We start from the raw sequence: 22872 nt of genomic DNA on the forward strand, positions 1-22872 counted from the left end.
AAACTTCTCTGGCGTGTAGCAAATCTTATCTTTTGATGTCATACTGAAATCATAAGATGATGGGTTGTGGATCTGCTACCTATAAATGATAAGAATGGATAATGGTTGCAACTGATCGACATATTGCCCTACATTGACGTAAATAAGCACAGAATTTATCAGTGTTTTAGTAGTAGCCATGATAAAAAATCATGGGCGTACATACTCAAGCAGGATTTGAACCTACGACCTCCTGATCTCCAGACAGGTGTCATCTCCACTAGACCACTGAGCTACCGCCTGACAGCAAGTGTTGGTTTTTTTGTTTTTTTGTTTGTTTGTTTGTTTGTTTTTTATCATGGCTACTACTAAAACACTGATCAATTCAGTGCTTATTTACGTTGATGTAGGGCAATATGTCAATCAGTTGCAATGAAAACATCTCAACGGAAGAATTTCCTGAATTTGAATGGATAATGGTACCGATAAATTTGATTCAACACTCAAGGCATCTTGTCCATTTCCTATGAGTGAAGCTGATGTACATCAAATGTGATGTGTGTTCAACTTGCACAATAATTTCAAGCTGCAGTGAACCAAACTCTTTCCAAGACAGTAATATCTTGTCTGTTGCAAATAAGGGGGTGTGTAATGACTTGGTCGCTGAACAGTATTCAAAGATGAACAGTCCTGTTAAAGTGATGGTTTGTATTTCTTCACCTATGGGGTTTGTGGGGTGTTATTTCTGTTTGATTCTTGGGACTTTCTGCTGAAACTAATATTCCAAAGCTGTGTACATATAATTGAAGTGCATACTGTATGATGTGTACTGGTGATCAGAATATCAGCTTCCATTGACCAAGAGTGTGATGATCACCTCTGATGTCCTCAGAAAGGAAAACTCTGTGATGTACTGCTGTCCGTTCAGGAGGTTCTTTCAAATATGCATGATGTCTTAGGCAGGGTGTGGCTGCTAAAACATTTAGTAAATCACCATTTCATTCTTTGTGTATCAGTATGCATGTCTGTTTATGTGTTAATGTGTCTGTTTGGCATCTGTATCTGCGTGGTGCATCTGTGCAAAAGTTTGTGTCTATAAATTATGTTGGTCTGTGTGCTGTGTAGATGATACTAGAAAGAGTCTCTGTTTGTATTTGTATGCTGTGTATGTCTGTCTGTTTGTTTGTATGTCTATGAATAATTCTTTTTTTATTTACTCATCGAGCTCTTTTCTTTCTCTGAAGCACCCCTTCATTCTTTTCTGTCTCCATTTCTTATTCAAGCATTGTAAAATGCAAAGTTTATGTTTTGCAGAAGAAGATGTTTGAAAATCTTGAGGCTGGATGATGAGTTGTGGGTGTTTACTCACCAGTGACTGATAGCTTTTCTCAGAAGAAAGGTGTGCCACTGCTCATTCAAGCACCCATGGCATGTCTCCCTTGCTAGTAATCTTGCTTCCAGACTGCTGCTTCTTAAATTTTATAGCAAATGGCAGTTTACTTTTTGCCATCATTTTTTTTTTCAACCATCTAACCATTCAATGCACTCCTATGTGGCTATTATGTGTTACTTGTAATCATGCATTAAAAAAAAACCCTCAAAATGGTACTCATTTGAACCAAGAATGTTTGCACAAAATGATAATTATATTGTAATTTTACACAATGTTCAAATTTACTTTAAAAAAAAATCAAGTTGAATGAATTGATCAAAAATCTTAATAGCCCAGTATCAATGATTAGCTGTTAGTTTAGCCCCGTGTAGATTGTCGATACACTCAATAGTTAGCAATCTTAAAGATTAGTCATTGATTAGAACCACATGACATCTTACGGTTTTTCAAAGCTCTATCCAGGAGCACTGTAGCTTTTGTTTTGACACAATAAATCGACAAACTCAAAAGTTAGCTGGACCTGTCCTTTAGCCCCTTGTTCAGGCACAAACCAGTTTATACCAAAAACTTGATAAAGAAATGACGTCTAAATTGATATCGTATAGCTGACGGTCCTTTCAGATGCATAATATCGACCGTTCTAGAAAATGTGGTAGAGATGTGCAGTTTCCCACTGCACATGTTGTTCTGGTTATGACGTCGCCGCTAGCCCCTGCCTGGCCTTCACCTGGTCATGGAGTGCACATTTAACGTAGACTTCTTTGTTGCGATGGGTTCCTGCGAACATGCATTGGGTGCAGTCGCTACCCCACACATCCAACAAGGGGTTTATTTCTAAAGTGCTCCAAGTATTGCCTCACTCTTTTGAACTTGATGAAGAGTTGGACATTTTTGTTGATTTGACCGGTACTGTTTGCACAAATGTCACAATTATTTATACTTTGTACTTACTAAACGTGTACTGGCATCGCAAATTCACAATGTTAAAAGCAATGCATGTGCATCAAGAGCATATTCATAGATTGTAAACAGCTGGCAGGTCAAGGAGCAGAAGCGGAAGTGAGAGGTAGGGTCACCTTATGTGCGTGTTCATATTAAGCCCGCCCAGGGGGGCATTTCATGAAGCATTTTTGTCAGACAACTTGTCGGACAAATTTGCTCTCAACCAATCAGATGCAAGGATTTCAGTAGCTTTTAACATTTTGTCAGACGAAATATCTGACAAAACGCTTCATGAAATCCCCCCCACCATTTTATGGTCACCATACATTCAGACGCACACTGAATGGTGATTCGTTATCGAGTTCTAGTGCAAAACGATGCTCTGACCATCATTTTGTTATATGTTTTGTTAGTCAGCATTCAGACATTTAAATTTATCATGTAGCTATACCATTTTGGTATATGACATAAATCACATGCTTAATGCATTATGTTTACATTTGAATAGAAATGTGACCATGACAAGATATATTTAGGCCTACAGTTCATATATAATGTGTGTATTACTTTCGTTTCCACTTCTCAAGGTGTGTTTGTGTAATATGATGTCATGTCTCCAAATGATTATTTTGATGCTAGCAGCATTGGTATCACCATTTTAGACAGCACACATCACTTCTCCCAGTGTTATGTAAAGGATGAAACAATGGTTTGAATGGTTTAACACAGACAGTAGTGGAACACTTGTCATTGTGATTTGTGATGATAACATCAGGATGAGAAGTGTCCTTGGTGGAAAATGGCCTCTTCAATCCTCTGGAGAGCAAATTAAAAAGCCTTGCAATTTGGCTTTCAGTATCACTTCATCTCCTGTGTGCAGTGCAAATAGCACAAGTTCCATATTAGTTTGTGCTTTTTGCATACTGTAAAACATGATATTTTCGCTGCATGAAATTTTTGTGAATTGGAGCCGACAGCCTTTTTTGTGGCATGAAATTTTCGCAAGTTGCCTCTAACATTCAATGCATATAGTGTAGACAAGAACTTTCGTGTGCATTTTAATTTCGGGAATCTTGGCTCTCTCGAAATTAAAATTCCTTGACATTCCGTGTTTTACAGTATATACTTCAATGAAAATTTGCATATCAGAAATTATTGTTTTTTTCTGTACTCAAAGTAATACTCATTGCATTTTTTTTTGATAGACATACGTTGCACCTTAAAAGAAAAGAGAGTTTGTCCAATTGTGTTTCTAATCCTCCCCCCCCCCCCCCATTTTACCTTGCTTTAAAATGTGCATTGTAATAACTTGTTGTGCAGACACAGGTTATGTCACTAAATACAATTGTATGAATGTTAACAGCAAACTGAATGATTCCCTCTCCCCCATTTCCTGATTTCCACACAGCATGATCATTTTGCTATAAAATACTCATACTCTAGTGCTGACAAAGCATGGTACAGCGTGTTTGCTGTAAGACTACCATGTGCTAAATTCATGCTGCAGTCTGGTAATCACCAGCCAGACTCAAAACCATCCCAGAAATTCAGACAATGTGGATAGAATTAACGATTGAGTGAGTCAGGAAGTATACCAGCCATTTATTCTGAGGGGCTGAGGGGGAAGGGGAAGCACATTGCATACCAGAGGCCTCTCCCAGAATTAAAGATGGCATGGATCACATATTGTTGCCAAATTCTATTGGCTAATACCTATCAACTCCCAAATTATCACGCATCAGATACTAATGTGTACATTGCAATCAAAGTCTTGTAAAGGTGATGTTTTTCGACATCACTGAATAATACTGATACACGACTTCATATCTATTCCTGACACATGTTTTTGTTGGGAGAATGAAGAATTGATTGTGAAATAGAGTGAATTATTAATTTTGTTTGTGTGTTTGAGATGTTTACTCTTGCACCTATAAATCCATAGCCGAATGTTATTGTCATCCATCAAAGTAATTCTTACAAGTGTAGGATATGTAGCTAGTAAAGAACTCTTCCCTCACCCTATCCTTCCAAAATTCCCTACCTCTCCACATCCACTCCTGTCCCACCCCTTTTCTCATTTCTTATGACTGCACTGGACCCTGTTATTTCTTGTCCATTTTTGCAGTGATGACTAAAGTATAGGTCATTTGGAGAGTTGTGAGAGGATACCATCTATCTGGAAATGATTGTGACCTCTATCATTGTGTCATGAAGTGTGTCCATTTTAAATAAAACTACTGCACAATACTGTTCTTTGTGCAATCAAGTGAAGCATGTCTACCCAGTAGTTGCTTCCTTCTCTGTTTGTGTGATTAGTTCCCTGCTGCCTAATGACATGGGGAAGAGGAAGTGAATGCATTACTTGGGGTCATTTTACAGTCACTCTGTCAAGTGCTGTAATCAGCCTATTATGCCCCGACTCCTACACAAGGGAAAGAATGTTTCCTTATCCAGGTTCACCTTTATTTTTTTCTTCTTCCTCTTCTTCTTTTTCTTCTTTGAAACCAACCTCCTGTGGCTGTAGCAGGACAGATCAGTTATGGGAAATCAAGTCCCCTATTCTACATCATTCAGCCTTTGAGAGCTGCAGAGTTTTGGGAAAACACACAAGAAGAACATATTGTAAAACTAGAAATGTTTGCATGCATTTTGATTTTGCATATTTTGCAAGAGCCAAGATTCATGAAATTAAAGTACACACAAAAGTTCTTGTCTACACTGAGAAAATGCATTGGATGCTAGGAGCAACTTCAAAAATATTATATGTTACAAAAAAGACCTTTGGCTCCAATTCGCAAAAATTTCATGCTGCCAACATTTCTTGCTTTACAGTGTATTGAAAAATTCTACTTGTCTTTCACAAGGATGCGCTCTGGAGACATACAATTGGAAGGTCATTCTCATTTTCATATGCATGATTCCAACTGTCTGATGGCCAGTGTGCACATTAGATTTAATAACAATCAGTCACCAGAATTGCTTGTTGTGGCATCCAAAGTGCTGTACATTATACAGGTCCCATATTATAGGTCTTCCATTAGCAAAGACTTCATATATTGTGGGTCTATGCAGATGGACTTACGATGTGCAAAACAAAGTATATGGTAATGCAACATTAAAAAAAGAAGAAGAAAAGACCTGTCAGGACATGAAGTGACTGAATTGTATTTGCCCAAGATTAAGTGTAAATATACAAATGTAATCATCTTGTGGGTGCAACTATGGTCATTGTGCCTATCCTCTTTGTCCCTCTTATTTCCCCATCCATAAAGTGAATGCTAATTTTCCAAAGCACTTCCTTTATCAAACACAGCATCATTTTATAGGGGATCAAATGAGGTCAGATTATCAAGAAAATATGAAAAAAACCCACACTGATTTAACAAGGGAATGGCTGAAACCCATCGGGGTTAACAGGGTATGATGGACGTGGTGATACTGTGGCAATAGCTGTGGGTTGTCTCTAGGCTTGTTTTAAGTCCATGAGAAATATGTCTCAGCCACGTACACTATATTAGAGTGAATGGCCCTGCCTAAAATCTAAATGTAAATGTAATGAATGATATGCATGTTCTGCTGTTGTTACTACCAGTTATTGGACAATGTACTCCTATATGCCTACATTTCTTCTTCATGTCTCATACAATTAGTACTGATAGTAAACACACTGGGTTCCAGTGAGAAATATCTACCTGTACAGGCAACCTACTAATATTTCTTCAAAGTCTGTACATGAGCCTAAAATTAGGCACATGAACACTTGAGCACATAAACATTGTCTACTAGTCCGAATGTGGAACAAAATCTCAGTATCCAGTGTTTAACCAACTCAGAAGTTTTTTGGTTGTTGTTGTTGTTGTTTTCTTATCACTTCAATGTCCTTCTATTACCAGAAGTTTATGTGTTCTAGAGTGTGGTCAAATGTGTGTCTGTTTGTATCTTGTTGATAGTGGAACCAGCAGTGCTGAAATTCAGGATTAAGGAATTTCTTCCTTTCTATGGAAGCAAATATGATTGGCTCCTCTTCGGCTGCCAAGATATTAGCATTAAGTTCTAGCCCCTCCCATAACTCCTCCCACAGCCTTGTGTTCATGCAAAATACTCAGAGGAACCCGCCCCGTATTAGTAGTCTTGAAATCCAGGCAATTACTTTGTTATGTCAATGGTACAACACAGCACTTTATATACATATTATTCATTACACCAGACTCAGCCTTCCTCTCACAACAGAGATTCTGTCTGTTAGAGCTGCACAGTAATTTCATAGATCTAGACAGCAAAAATGTAAATGTAGTTGGTGTGTTTCAAGTTACCATGAAGTACAATATTCATTTTGGATTGTTTGTTCTTTCACCATATTGGTAAAAATGACTTACTCTGTGTAAGTACTTCTTATTATCTGAAATGTGTAATCTTTCAAGCCATTAACCAGTATTCTAGCATCTCTTGAAGAAAATATGTAATTTTGGAGGCTTTGAGGTAATAAGACTCCAAACCAACACTGATCTTATTGCCTTGAGCATAAGTTGCAGAAAATGGATAGTCCTGTGATAAAGTTTGGTTTACGGTAATTGGCCTATTTTCATTGGAACATATTGCAACATTTGAAATTGAAACATTTTAACTTTCCATTCACATTGCATTGAAAAAAAAATCTTGAGGTCAATATATATTGTGATTTTTTCTTGTTATCTTTCTGCACTAAAAACAATAGGTTACTTGGCAGAGCGCGGAAAATTACTCATACAAAAATATCCTATTTTGCAGTTATTAAATGCACCATCTCTTTTATGTAAATATCTCAATCAAAATCATAATGTAGGCGGCCTGTTCATTTTGGTAAGCTCATCTAAAAACTTTAGCGCCCACAAGTTTTACGCAGTGTCGACCTGTACCCACTCAAGGAAGCAGTAAATTTCACATGATTAGGTAACTTTGATCATGTTTATGATACATGGATAATTTGAAATAATAATGTTTAATTTGACCAAAATACACATTTTCACATCATGAAAACCCCACCCTTAGCTGCACATACCGTACAAGTCCCCCCCCCCCCAAAAAAAAAAGAAAAAAAAGAAGAAAGATTGCAACCAAATTGCGTTTGTTTACAAGCAGAGCGCCACTACGACAAAATATTGAAAGGTTTGAATAAAAAGCGCGGCCAAGCCCGGCATTGTAAACGGACAAAATTGCGGGGCTCGGCCCTGCAATTGAGGCTGGGCTCGGCCGCGGCTCGGCCCAGCCCCGCACTGTAAACAGGGTCTATAAGTCATTGCCCACATCTTACAGAAAACCCCATTCGATTTGCTTCAGTGGTCAAAGAGAAATGAGGAGTTTGTAGAGGATGTCAGAAATCTCTTCCCTCCAAGTTCTGTCTTTTGTATTCACACACAAGAGTGTCAAAGTGCTAAACTTGGAAGAACAGGGAATAATTTTTCAACTCAAATTTGATTAGCAATTTCAGCTGATGGACAGTATTTCAAATGATATCCTGTACACTTCTATGGAAGAAAACTGCTACACAAGAGATAGTTTGTGTAGCAGTGGTGTAAAAATGCATAGCAAATTGCGATGCGATACCAGGAAAATTATTCCCTGAAGAATCAGACTCATGACATGCCTTACAACAATCCACATTTCTCTGTGACCGCTTAAGCAAATTGAATGAGGTTTTCTGCAAAATAGAACTAAGATGTTATATTTTAAGACTCTGAAGTAGCATTTAGACAGTTTAATCATATTTGGTATTACCAATGCAAAAATCTGATTGTAATTTTTTTGGGGGGACATACTGTACATTCATGCAGACAGGTGGTCATGGTACTCCAGGGGTTAACATCTGATTCATAGTGCCATAGTACCACCACAAGAACATTTACAATGATACCACCAAAATTAACTAGATTTCAAAAGTTAGAATTCTCAATTCTCCATGGAAAATGAATTGAATGTGAATTTGAGTTGTGCTTGTTTTGTCGCCAAATGCCAAGTTCATGCAAACATTGGACAAATATAAAAGTGTGAACAGTGCAAAATATTACCTTTAAAATACCACCAGACACAATTTCCAGGCACAAATCAGAGTTTCCTGCCATATTGTAGTAGGAAAATGTTGCAAGAACCCTGGACTGAAATTGTTTTCTTTATTGCTCAATATACACAAGCAAGCACATCCTTGCCAAAAAGACCGGATGTTTGTTGAACTGAAATTTTTTTTTTCTGTGTGTGGCAAGCAGCAAAAAATAAAGAAGCAAGAACAAAACAAAACAAAACAAAAAACACTCCAAAAAAAAAAAAAAAGAACTGAAGGGAAGGGATGCCTGATATGATATACAAGTATCATCTCCATGCTCTTTTTACATAATATCCAATAGAATTATCCCATTGTCATTTCCTGTCTCCGGCATCCTTCAAAATTATTCAAGCCACCCACTGAGCAGCCACTGCACAAAGGAAGAGACCAAGCCACTATTGAGAAAAGAGGTGAGAGTCTATTGGGTAATAATATCTTATCTACCTGGACCAGAAGTGACTCTACTTCCTGGCTGTGGGCTTGCCTAGTTTCTTCCGGAGGACCAATCGTTCTACCAGTGAAATGGAAGTGGAAAAGGGAAAGAAGGCACTTTGCTCACAGATGTGGCTAAAATCCATTGTGCAGAGTTTTGCTATGCATTGAAAAGATGGGACACAGATATCTATACTGAACTAAAAGCACTGAACAAATAATGAGTAACTCAGCAGTTACAGGGAAAGTGATTGGTCCACTACAATGATTGGGGACCACTTTGAATTCTGTTTTGTAGCCAGTTAAGTTGCTCTGATCTTGGTAAGATGTCCTGCTGTTGATGGTTTGATGTAAAATCTCAAGACACTCTAGCTACTGTAAAAGACAATATTTTCGCGGCATAAAATTTTCGATAATTGGAGCCAACGGTCATTTTTGCAGCGTGAAATTTTCGCGAGTTGCCTCTAACATTTAATGCATATAGTGTAGACAAGAACTTTCACATGCATTTTAATTTTACAAATCTTGGCTCTCGCAAAATTTGCAAAATTAAAATGCACGCGAACATTCCTCATTTTACAGTACCTTATCCAACACTTGTTTCAGACAGGTGCTCATACAGTAGATGAATTGGCTTGTTACACCTTAAATTATTGTCAAATAGCACTCAGCTTACTGTCTCTTTAGGGTTGAACATAAATTTGATAGATTGAAGAAGCTCACATTAAAATGACTGGACGACACCTTGATACAGAAAGAAATTTTGAGGATTACTAATTAAAATGTATTGGTCATGTCCAGTAATGATATTACTTGGCAGGAATGACAGATATTTATAGTCAATTATATGCATATAATGACTATAATGATGAAAGGTCAAAGGTAAACGATGATTTCAGAAATGCTTAAAAATCATATCATTTGGAAAGAAGGATGGAAAAACTGGACAGTCATATCCATAATGATAATAATGTGAAGGTCAACTCTCATCGTACTTTAGCCATGAATATCATTTTCCAGTGTTAACTTCAGCTCCAGGAATTTCTAATGGTAACAATAATTTGAAGGCAGGATAGAAATGAATCATTGTTTAACTGCATGACATGACAGGGATGAGGGGTCAGAGGTCATTGAAATTCAGCAAATAACTTCTGCTCAGAAAGTCCAGTGTCAGCATGGATTGGTTGGTGTGCAGGAAAAGAAATAAAGTTGGAAATATTTCCCTTGTTCAAAGAAGATTGAGTGTCAGTCCGTAAGGTCAGTGGCCAAGATCGGTGAACATTATCAAAGTATTTATGAAGGGTTATGTTCTTATAGAAGAATATATAGATCATGTGATATGGAAGAGACATTTTCAGCCATTGGACTGTGCACAGTAGGTGTGTTACTGCTTTAATTCTTTTTGAGCTATGAAAATATCTATTTGATTAACAAGATTTGTATACAGGTAATTGGAAACTTTAGATGTGATGATACATGTGTCACTATATTTATTTAATTTATTTGCATGATGATAACATATCACTGTTTTGAGAAAACATGGAAAAATGACCAAGTTTTATATACTATGCCCAATTTTAATGACATCCATGACAGTCTGTTTTATTGTATGATTATGGAAAGGCATATTCCTGAATATTCATGCAGTGTTGTAGGGATGGTACAGTTTTGGTTGAGATCGAGCTTCAAGTTTCCAACGATTTTTGATGGTGATTTTATGAGCTAAGGAGAAACCTGTTATGAAATATGGAAGAACATATAATTTTAAGAGGAATTCAAAGTTGATTTGATGAAAATTTGTTTTGAAGTCGCTGGGATATCCAAAACAAAGCAATCCTAATAAAAGATGGGACCAATCTTTGTTAGGATCACTTTGTTTTACATTTTTTATGAATATCTCAGCCACTTCAAAAACAATTTTCATCAAATAAACTTTGAACTCCTCTTAGAATTGTATGTTTTTTACCATTTCATAAAGAATGGTTTCTAAGTATTTCACAAAGAGTTAAAAGCTGAATCCTCACCTCAACCATTACTATACCATCCATTTATGAGACCATAGTCAACCCAAAAGTCAGTTGGGAAACAAATTATTTTTATGATGTTGTATACAACCTTCCTGCTTCCTCTTCATATCTGAGGTTTAGTTTCAGGAAGTCAAATTTATGTAATGCATTCTCTTTTAATTTATCATACGTTGAAAGTATCATTTATCATATTCCATGGCAGAGAGTACAGCATTTCCTTTGACATTTGTGTCTGCCCCATATATTTTCTTATCAAAAATGAAATTATGAGAGTGAGACTCTTACCATATGTACAGACCCACCTACTAGAAATTAGGATCTTGTGCAGTCCCTTCATTACCTCCTCCAAGGAGGTTATTTTATTGCTGGCATCAATTTGTCTGTCTGTTTGTCTGTTTGTCTGAAATCGACAGGAAAAGTTGACAATGGCACAAGGAACAGATGATTAAAGTTTGGTAGTGATCTAGATGATTATCTGCATCCAGGATTTATTAAAAAATTTTTTTTTAAGGATTCTGTACCATTGGCAAATAGGGCCAACGAACCAGGGAATTTAAGCTGTGCTTATTTGAGGCGCACATACTCGCACTGAGCATGCGCTCAAGATGAATTTTTCCACTGGAATGTTAGTACTTTGTGATTTGTCAGGTGTTTATCTCGAATCGAATGATAATCACGGTTGTGTTTCTGCAAGTTAGGCAGTGGACAACATGATTTGACAAGCGATGATGATGATAATTACGTATTTATGCCGGTGTTAGTATTTAAAAAAAAACAATCCTGCTTAACAGACATTTAATACTTGCTTTCAATTTCCTTCTTTTCCCTCCCATGACTGATGAAAAAAAAAGTTCTTATAGTGCACCAAATAAGAAGCACAGCATGAGCAACCAATATGTCTATATGTCTTCAGGATGTTCACGATGAAGAATGAGAAAAGCACTAGCAACACTAGATAGTGGACATTTCCAGGACATTGGACATTACATGCTAGGCAAAAGACTGTAATTGCTGCTGGTTTAATTAGAGAGAATAATTAAATTCGATGAGCACTGGAACAAACCATGATGAAGAGGGAACTTAAAACTGCACAAATGACACACCTTGGGGGCATTTCATGAAGCATTTTGTCCGACAACTTGTCGGACAAAATTTGCTTTCAGCCAATCAGAAGCAAGGATTTCAGTAGCTTTTAACAGTTTGTCAGACGAAATATCTGACAAATTGCTTCATGAAATGTCCCCCTGATGATAACTAGGTATTTTAGGAACAGTTAGCTGTATGGATATTGCCAGCTGGGGGCAGTGGAAAGATCTTGATGTGATGGTGAACTTTAAGCTCTCAGTCTTTTGATATATTTAGAGATTATGACAGATGGAATAAGGAAGTTAATTTGTGAAAAAAACAGAGAAATCATAATTTGTGCGCACATAGGACAAAAATGTGAAAAATCAAAGGATTTCTTGATTCGTCATGCACCATTATCTAAAAATGATTAGGTTTCCGACAACATCCTGTCCATGGGACATTTGAGCTTGCAACAACAAACACTGAAAGGAAGCTGGTCATTGTGGAAAGTTGTAAAATGTCTAGATTCTTTCACCTTTTACCAGCATGTCACATATTCCATTTGTTTACTTCAAAATCGACACCATATACATGTATGCTTGTATGATGATTTAGTTCCGTGAGACAACAGCAAATTCTCTTGCTTTGAACGAACTTGTTGGGAAATTCAGATTACAAGAAATGGCAAATTATTCGTGGAAGGTTATATAAAAGCTTTGACGCGTGTGTTGGCAACAGGTCATCTTGATAAGCATAAAATATTCCTCTGAAGATCAAAGCCCTTACACCTGAACAATTTTTAGAGTCTGCATATAGAACAATCAAACAACAAGAAAAATCAGAAGAAGATATTTACTGTGAATTAATATTGTAGGAAGTAAATATGTTTATAAGAGCTTTTCAGCTTGACCATATCAATTTCCAGATATCTGTCATCGTGACGGTTTATAAGTGAGATATTGAAAAATATCTTGAGGAAATCTTGAATAAGCCATGCATGTAATGGGACCGCGACTCCTACAAAATGTAATTCCATAATTCCATATCTATAGTTATTTTCATGAGAAAACATTTTTTTTTTCATTTGTTATGAGTTTGCACGGTAGCATCGACATCTCATTTCCAATCTGAGATTAAGAAATTCTCACTCCCTTACACACACATTTTTTTTTTTTTTTTTTTGCATGAGGTTCACATGGAAGGGTGTTGACCTTAAATAGATCATAGCTTTATGCAAATCAAAATTTATAATGTGGTATGAATTTGTCCCATGGAATCAACATCCTCTTACGTAGTCTGATTATGAAGACGTATCTGGGCAATTACCCCCAGAGGGCAATGGTTTTTTTTTTTTTTTTTTTTTTGCTATCGATATCAAGTATCTTGTTGACTGCGATCGCGATCGCAAAAAACCCGGAAGTGAAAACGGCTCTGAGGATATCGGATGTACGAGGGAGCTCCGAAGAGATCTCGCTAGCGCCTTGCATAGCCTCGCTTGATCAGTCCGTCATCTGTTTCCAACACGGACGCGTACTCTATCAAGATTTATACAGTGTATACTTAGCATTCAGACTGCAATGTATTGTGCACAGTTTTGCCACAAGTTTCTTGTGTGGAGAACTTACACGAATCTGTATACTGTAAAACATGATATATTCGCGGCATGAAATTTTCGCGAATTGGAGCCGACAGCCCTTTTCGTGGCATGAAATTTTCACGAATTACTACTGGCATTCAATGCATGTAGTGTAGACAAAAGCTTTCGCGTGCATTTTAATTTCGCGAATTTTGGCGCTCGCGAAATTCGCAAAATTAAAATGCACGCGAAAATTCCTCGTTTTACAGTATGTGGGACTGTAATAGAGATCGCCGTGTGCAATGAAAAGATCGTACATATGGGTCAATTTGCATCTATCTTATCTAAGTCAAAATAGTGAAATATGAAGTGAAAACATTCAGGATAGGGATTTCAACATCTTTAGATTCTGTGAAGGGGTATGATTTGAGTAATATCGGCCTCATAAATGATTTGTAGGATAGATGAACACAGCACATACGGTGCGCAGTTGTAACTGTTCACTGAGCACGAGTTTTACACGTAAAATGCAGGTAGCAAAAAAAAAAAAAAAAAAAATCCACCCGACCGACCCTATTTGAAAATCTCATGTTACGCCAATACAACCTTTTTTTTTTTTTGGCCTTATGACTGCGTGTGTGTGAAGATGGGGAATTCCCTACGTAGAAAGCCAATCACAGCATCAGATTGCCTCACACTTGCTAAACGTCATGATGATGTCATGTATACGGCCGTCCCACCGCATTTTCTGCATGGGAACACACACAACATACATGTGTACAACATGTGGTGCTGCTGTAGAGTGAACTGAAGAAAATATGTGTGTACAAGACAGTTTTTGGCGCATGGAGCTTTACAATCTCGGAACATGATAGCACAGGCGAAATAAAGCTTTACCCGAAGACATTTTGCTTTACCTCGCTATAACAGGTTTGAGTGGCTATGTTTTTCTTTGTTTGGAAATCACAAAATTTATCTCGTTATAGCAGTTATTTCGTTATAGCCGATCTCGCTATAAGAGTAGCATTTTTACATAGACTTGTGTGGAAGGAAAATTTGGGACCAGGAAAATTTTCCTCGTAATAACCGATATCTCGTTATAGCAGTGTTCGTTAAACCGAGTTTTCCCCTGTATTACATTTAATTTCATTTCCTCCTATTGTCCATTACATCTTTGAGTTGGTGGGTTTTTCGAATCATTGACTCTTGTTATCTGCTAAACAATTTAAAGAAAAAATAATGCTTTCGATGAAGAATATTAAAAATGCAATAATCATTCTTTGAAAGGCAGTAATCCTTTACTCCTCTGTCCGTCTATTTCTCTCTTGGATGTATTCCTTGATCTTTCATCATCTTTGCTAATGACTTTATGTTTTAATGATTGTGCTTGTCTTTGTAAGAGTAATTAGGCAATCCATGTGATATCAGGGATCACCTTTCTAATGCTGTATGAATTCGTTATTAATTTTTCTTTTCTATTTCTTTCTGTACAAATCCTATGTAAACATTTTTCTCAAAAATTACAAATGCAAATTTAGTGAAATTTGTTTCATTTATGTTTCATGGACATCTCAAAGATAGAAAATCTTGAATCTCATTGTAATCAGTTACCAGTGACATCATTGTGACATCACTTTATAAAATTACATTATTATCTTATCTCTATCTCCATTTGTAAATGTTAATTGCAATTGAAATTGGTAGATTACCCAATTTGTCAGTCTTAACAAATTTTATAAGTCTTATCAATCATTGGTTTTATATATATATATATATATATATATATATATATATAATGGTATTATTATCCGCGTGGTGGAATAAGAGCATGAAGACGATGAAGACAAACAAGTTGACATAATGCATTAGATTCCAACTTCATTTATTTGTAAACCAAATTTTTCGACCCTTGCACGGATCTTCCTCAGGATAACAGTGATATTTGTATTTGAAGCTCAGCACAGAGAAATAATAATTAACAAAGAAACGCGCCTGGTTGTCAGCTTAGAGTTTGAGCTAGCAACCAACACGCACGGTTTGTTAGCTCAAAATTTGCGCTATCTTCATGAGCGCAAAATCCTTTAATTCAATTATGACGTAACAATGTATCATAAAAATGCATAAAAAGTAAGACATAGACATTTTCAAATCAAGCTGATCGTTCACCAGCCGCGCAAAATACATAGCAACACGCACGGTTGTTAGCTCAAAATTTGCGCTTTCTTCATATATATATATATATTATATATATATATATATATATATACATGCATACATACATACATACATACATGCATACATATCTATAGACATTACATGAAAGTGTTGTAATTAATTCATCAAAATAGTGCTTGTACTTTATTCAATTGTTATCTTTGTGTTTTGCTACTTGCTTGTCCTGGAGAAGACACTTTACCAAGTGTTGAAATAACTGAAGAGAATGTAACAAGAGGAGGTACTAAGATTATCCAATCTATTCAGAGTTCAGTGTACAAAGCTTAAAACACTTAGATTTGGTTTTTGAAAATGTTTATCAGTGGTTGTGCAGGGAAAAAAAAAAATTGTATTCATCAAGTATTGCCTCATGCTGGAAAGAATGTCATCCATTTATATGGTTTATCTGATGAATAAAAAAAAAAAAAGGAGACTATGGATTTATGGTTCAATTTTTTATTGAGATGGGTGAGGGAGTCTTCTGTTGTATATCAGCATCATCAGAATTCTTCTTACTTTCACTTCTGTTACTAAGTGTGAATATGAGAGTTAGGGCTCTTAACACTGAGTAATATGTGCCTCCAGTCACTATATGAGAGTGAAAGTCAGTGTGGGCTATATTTATGGCAGCATTTATCAAACCTGGAACTTTCAATTTACCAGGTATATTTATTATGTAGGAATGTAGTCACAGCATATTAAGGAAATGAAAGTAGTATCTCATATCTTATGTGCACAAAGACACAGAAATTGTTGGCAGAGATTGTTGCGAATATTGTGACCATGATATTGCCTAGGTTGTAGAGTTAAAGGGCTATCATACAGGGGTGTATCCAGGATTTTTTCTGGGGGGGTCGTAATCATAATTTTTTTGGACCTTTTTGCAATGAAAGATAGTATGCGAAGAAAATATGGTAAGGCGCATGCGCGCGCATTCGAATGTCCCTGATAATTCTAGCTAGGCCATACACAGGAATATTTTTCGGGGGGGGGGGGGGGGGGGGGGGGCAAGAGTATGTTCAATATTCATGGAAAACACTGAAGCGAGGGAGCAAATGTGCTGGATGAGAGTGTGGGTCCACACGAAGGATATTTTTCACTTTTAGACTGAAATTCAACAAATCTGGTGCACTTTTTCTGGGGAAATATTTGGAAAATTGCTAATCAAAAAGCAAGAAATATAGATATTCAAGGATAATCAGAATGGCTAAATTGAGGGGTCTGTCACCATTTTTTCCCATCTGCGTGCGTCTTCACTAGGCGTGTCTTCATCAGCCCGAAGTTCAAACTAGCGGGACATTTTGCGGTCTTAGAAAATAGCCCGATACAACGAATGTGCGTCTTCATCAGCTCGATCAACCTGCTTTGGGAAATTAGTCCGAAAATTGACGCATGCGCACTTTGCAATATTACTCTGCCTGGCTCGCGGTTCGAAAGTGGATTTCCCTGCTCGAAATCTCTTATATCACCGTATGTATGATTCTACAACCAGGGAGCTGAGCAGTACAGCAAATTCTCTCCAAAGGGATATTAATAATGCTACTCTTTCTTCTGTCCAGTGAGGCATCTTATATGAAATTAACGAATTGCAATGTTTCAACAAATCCCAAATGCACACAATCTGCAAGAATCTTCAGCTAAGGTAGAGTGGACCAGAAGAAGAAGTTTACAAAAAAACAGCTAGCATGCACGGCACTGAGTTTTAATAGGGAGGTGAGAGAAATCGCCTCCCTGGTTTTAAAGATGACAACAACAGTAGGCCTATAGTACACACATGTGATCCTTGAATACACCGTGCGTGATATACTATACACAATCACTAGCTTGTACATGCGCTTTCCATTGCCAGCTGGCTAACCAGAAGCGGTGAGGGATCGAGAAAATTTTGGACTGATAGAGACGCAACCAAAATAGCGCGCTATTTCACGAATTAGCGCTCTAGTTGACGAACTAGACCAAGATTTTGGGGGAAATTTTCCCCGATCAAATAGCGCGCTATTTGCGTCTTCACTACACAGATAGCGCGCTATTTTGACATCGGACTAGTTTGGTAAACGCAAGATAGCGGGCTATTTTGAAACTTCGGGCTGATGAAGACATGCCTACTGTGTGCTAAGGCAGGGGAGATGGACAGCAGGGGAGGGTGTGGGAGGGAGTGTCCCCATCCCACACAGGGGCAATCTGGTGCATACTTTTGGGGTTAATATTCAATCAGAAAGTATAAGAGAAATCAATATTTATAAGAACGATGTGAAGGCCTAAATTGTGGTGTCTGACACATTTTTCTTTACATGGCATCTGCGTCCTTTCACTGTGTACTATCAAAGTCTATGGAGATGGACGGAAGTGGGAGGATGTGGGCCCACACAAAGGAGATTTTTCATTTTTTGAATTGAAATTGAACGATCTGGTGCACTCTTATTCAGGAAAATATTTAGAAAATTGTCAATCAAAAAGTAAGAAAAATTGATATTCAAGGATATTAGGAGTGGCTAAATTGACGGGTCTATCACCTGTCTTTTTTTTTTTTTTGCATTTGCGTCTTTACTGTGTGCTAAGTCAGGGGAGATGGACAAAAGGGGACTGTGTTTCCCCTCCCACAAGGGGAGCTGTTGCATTTTTAGAACTGGAATTCAACGATCTGGATGCATACATTGGGGGTTAATATTCACTCCAAAAGTAAGAAAAATAATGTTGAACAACAGTGTGAAGGGCTAACCTGTGGTGTCTGGCACCTTTTTCTTTACACCGCGTCGGCATCCTTTCACTGTGTACTATCAAAGTCTATGGAGATGGACCGAAGGGGGAGGGTGTGGTAGGGGGAATCTCCCTCCCACATGAGAAAACGTTTGCATTTTGATAACTGAAATTGAATGATCCAATGTACACTTGTGGTGGAATATGTTTCGTGAAAATTAATTATCAATCAAAAAGTTAGAAAACTGAATGTTCAAGAACAATGTGAATGTCGTCTTATGTCACCTTGTTTTCCGCGTGTGTGTCTGCACTTTTTCAGTGGAGATACTGTATACGCTATAATTTTCGCGTACATAAATTTTCGCGAATTGCCGCTGTCACACATTTTCGCGAGTGGTTAAATTCGCGATTGGGGGACCAGAGAAAATATGAAATGGCAAAGAAAGTGTGAATTTTCAACTTACTAGCAAATAAGAATGATACTAGTTATACACTGCATGAAAAAAAACTTACCAAACTCTGCGAACTAGTAAGTAAGAATTCAACATTTTTGAAGTGGTTAAGTCCATCGCGCTAGATTTCTGACGAGTGGTCCCCTTGCGATAATGGATTGGCTCTCTACAGTATTCGTAAGTAGACGTGGACGTGCGTAAACAAGCTTAGCCAGTATGGTCTGTTCGGTAAGCCGTGACATGGTATACTAGTACTGAAATGTTTGTATCATCAAGGCAAGGGATTCATTTTGGAAGGTAATATTTTCGCATGTTGTTAATTTCGCGAATAGCTCCCGACTCGCGAAATTCGCGAAAATAAAACCCACGCGAAATATATAGCGTATACAGTAGACCAAATGGGGGGGGGGGGGTCGGAAAGGGGTAATTCCCTCCCACGTTAGGGCTCTTTCATATATTTAGGACTGAAATTGAATGATCTGGTGCACACTTTGGTGGAATATTTGTATAGTTGTCAATCAAAAAGGTAGAATAAGGAATGTTCGAGACTAATCTATATGGTATTTTCCACCTCTTTTTTCCGTGTCTGGGTCTTCACTGTGTACCAAGTCTGTGGAGATGGACAGAGCGAGGGCATGGTGTTATTCCCCCTCCCCTTCCACATGAGGGAGCTTTTACATATATATTAGAGCCTGTTTAGACTTGAATTCAACTATATGCTGCACACTTTCTGAGGGAATATTAAGAATATTGTTATTTTTTGATTAAAAAAGGTAAAAAACAAATATTCAGCACAGTGAGAGTGTCTGAATTGTGTTTTTTCCCAGTCACTGTCACTGTATACGGAGGTGAGAATGGCGGGGAGGGGATGGGGAGGGAGCTTCTGCATTTTTACAATTGTAGATTCAACGGTCTGGTGCACACTTTTGGTGGAATTTTGAGAAACATTTCAATAAAAAAAGGTAAGAAGATGAATATTGAGGGACAATCTTGATGGCTAAAACATGAAATCTGTCACGTCTTTTTCAACATGTGTGCCTTTGTAGTCTATGGAGGTACATAGTGCTAGAGCTCACTGACAGTATACGAAGCTGCAAGGTAGCCTATGTAAGTTCAAACAGTACTAAAGTACTGACCTGACTGGCGTGCAGTTTAACTGCTTGTGACATGTCTAGGTTTGTGTTGCTGTTCATCACAAAGTAGGCCTAGCCTATAGAGGAAAGGCGGCGCGTGTAAACAATAATCATGTGTTGTTCCGGCAAACGACTGGCACAGGGCAAAAGCGCGAGTAACTTTCAGCCAGTTGCGATGAGTTGCTGGGAGACATGAAAATTGATTGCAACGCGGCTTGAAGCGGATGGCAGACTCAGTGTCAGAATGGCTGGAATTGGGTTAGAATTACGTCAATGTTTTGTTTTTCATTTAAGTCATTGTGGAAAGGCCCTCAGAAAAAAAAAATTATTTTGCAATAATGTGGACCTTCTGAAATTTTTTTTTTTTTTTTTTTGGGGGGGGAGGGGTCGTACGACCCTCACCCCCCCCCCCCCCTTGCATACACCCATGTCATAGCAGTCATGAACAAGGCCTTTTATGGCTATCAAAGATGCTATATTCCACCCAGAAAGGAATGAAAACCTAACTGTCTGAAGTGCTGATGCTCTGATGTCATCTCAGAGCCCTCATATCATTCATGTAATATAACTCACATCTTTCATCTTTATTTCAACAGAAATGTGATAAAAGTACTGCTTGATAGTAAACATTGAAGGTTGTTGATTTGAATATTATTCAAGTAGCAGTAATTATGTTTAAATATATACATGATCAACTTCCATCATCGTTTAATAACATGTTTAGGTTTAATACTTCTGTCCATTCGTACCCTTCTCGTATATGTAGAAATTTCCACCTTTTGAATCCCAAATTATTAGTGACACATAAATCTATAAGACATTCGGGTCCAGACATTTGGAATAATCTCCCGGATAATATAAAGTCCTGTTCAAGTATTTATTCTTTGAAAGCTTCACTAAAACGATATTTGATACAATTATATTCTCCAAACCAATCAAGCTAACAAATATTTATAGTAAATGATTGTCATCTTATTGTCAATCTCTATTTTCTTCCTTCAACTGCATCTTGCACTTTCACCTGCAACTGCACTGCACTCACCTGATCACCTTCCTCCAAGAGAGTTATGTCGTTGGATAGTCATTTTATGAGGCCTCCATCCATTTCAAGCTTAATCGCTTATGATGGTGGTCTCCTGCATTCAATGATCTCTGTTGTTTACTGAAAAATACTGTATATCTTATTTATGTTTCTGTGTATCTACATTGCTCAATGCAATCACCTATGTGTATCTATTTATGTACTGTTATCGATTTATTTCATTGCACTTGTTATTCTTTGTCTTTGTACTTTTTGAAGTTTGTATTCAAATTGCATCTGATTGAATGCAGAAATAAAAACTAACAAACAAACCAGGAATGCAATGTCCTTAAATGTTTCCTCCAAGGCAATAGAAACATCTGTTTCATATTGATTGATTGCATCTCTTAAAGGACGAGTTCACCTTCATAGACATGTGGGTTGAGTGAATGCAGCAATATTAGGAGAGCACATCAATGAGAGTTTGAGGAAAATCAGACAATCCGTTCAAAAGTTATGAATTTTTGAAGTTTCTGCTCACTCAAGGCTGGATGAGAAGACTACTAGAGCTTGTGATGTCACATGAGTACAACGATATAAAGAAAGAATAAAGAAAATTCAACATATTCTCACTTTTCTCGCATAACAAAAGAACACTTGACTTCTCTCTTTCAGCAGGCAGGGGGAATAATATTACCCTTAAAGGGGATGACTAGTAACCGATCAGTGGGAATCAGTGGGAATGCTGAGGGATGATTGTTCCAATCCTTGTGGGATTCATTTAAGAGTACATTATGTATCTACTATTGTGTGAAAATTATTTGATTCAGAACGGTCTCATATTCAAGTAATGTGCAGATTAATGCCCCGTCACTGATCAAGCACGCTAACCTGGAAACATTAAACTGCACATTACTTGAATATGAGACCATTCTGAAGCAAATAATTTTCACACAACAATAGATATATAATGTACTCTTAAATGAATCCCACAAGGATTGGAACAATCATCCTCCAGCATTCTCACTGATTCCCACTGATCAGTTACTAGCCATCCCCTTTAATATATGTCAGTAACAAGTCGAAGAAATGTTCACTTAATTCAAAAAGTAAAGTTTTGTGAAATTCTCTTTTTATTTTCTTTATATGGTTGTACGCATATTTCATCATACACTATAGTAGTCTTCTCATCCAGCAGTGACTATGCAGATACTTTAAAAATTCATAACTTTTGAACGGATTGTCTGATTTTCCCCAAACTTTCACTGATGTGTTCTACTAATATTGCTGCATTCACTCAATCTACATGTATATGAAGGTGGACTTGTCCTTTAACTGATTGAGAAACTAGATTTTTGTTACACTGTATCACTCTGTGTGATAATAGACTAGCATTCCAATTGTCATCATTTCTATTACAGCTTTCATATTTCTCTAGAAAACTTTTAGTGACTTTAATCAAATGTTTTCCATTTTGCTGCTTTTGTTCAGGAGTTGCTCTTAGTGAAAATCTTGACCTCTGAACATAGAACACATGTGGTTTCAAGCTAAAGTCGGAGAGCAAACCCTAACTAAGAAAGGATTATAGCAACTGCAAAAACATTTTACAAACCATAACATAGTATAAAGTACATGTGTATCGCTGTAACATCCGTTTTTATCTTTTATTCTAACTGTGATTGTAAGGTTTGTCCAACCAGATGAATATTTGGCAAGGATGTTTTTCTTTTTAATCTTTCTTTATTCAGTTGTCATATGACTGTACAATAGATTTATATACATATTCTGCTGCATTTTCAATGGTGCAGGTCCTCTCTTTGTGATCAGACTGTGTCATTTGGAGAGGTATTAGAACCCAGCGA

The 22872-nt window shown here is 37.2% G+C and overlaps 1 protein-coding gene and 1 non-coding gene across 2 annotated transcripts in view; one reads left to right on the forward strand and one right to left on the reverse strand.

Moving 5' to 3' along the window:
• LOC139744316 (exosome complex exonuclease RRP44-like) overlaps positions 1-22872 on the forward strand; it is a 218268-nt gene that overhangs the window by 86587 nt on the left and 108809 nt on the right. The gene's annotated exons all lie outside the window — the stretch shown is intronic.
• Positions 202-274, reverse strand: Trnas-gga (transfer RNA serine (anticodon GGA)). The gene has a single exon. It is a non-coding gene; the product is annotated as a tRNA-Ser (tRNA).

The sequence above is a fragment of the Diadema antillarum genome, unplaced genomic scaffold, assembly GCF_040938485.1.
Source record: "Diadema antillarum isolate AM-2024a unplaced genomic scaffold, OU_Dant_1.0 seq00001158_RagTag, whole genome shotgun sequence".
NCBI classification, from domain to species: Eukaryota; Metazoa; Echinodermata; class Echinoidea; order Diadematoida; family Diadematidae; genus Diadema; species Diadema antillarum.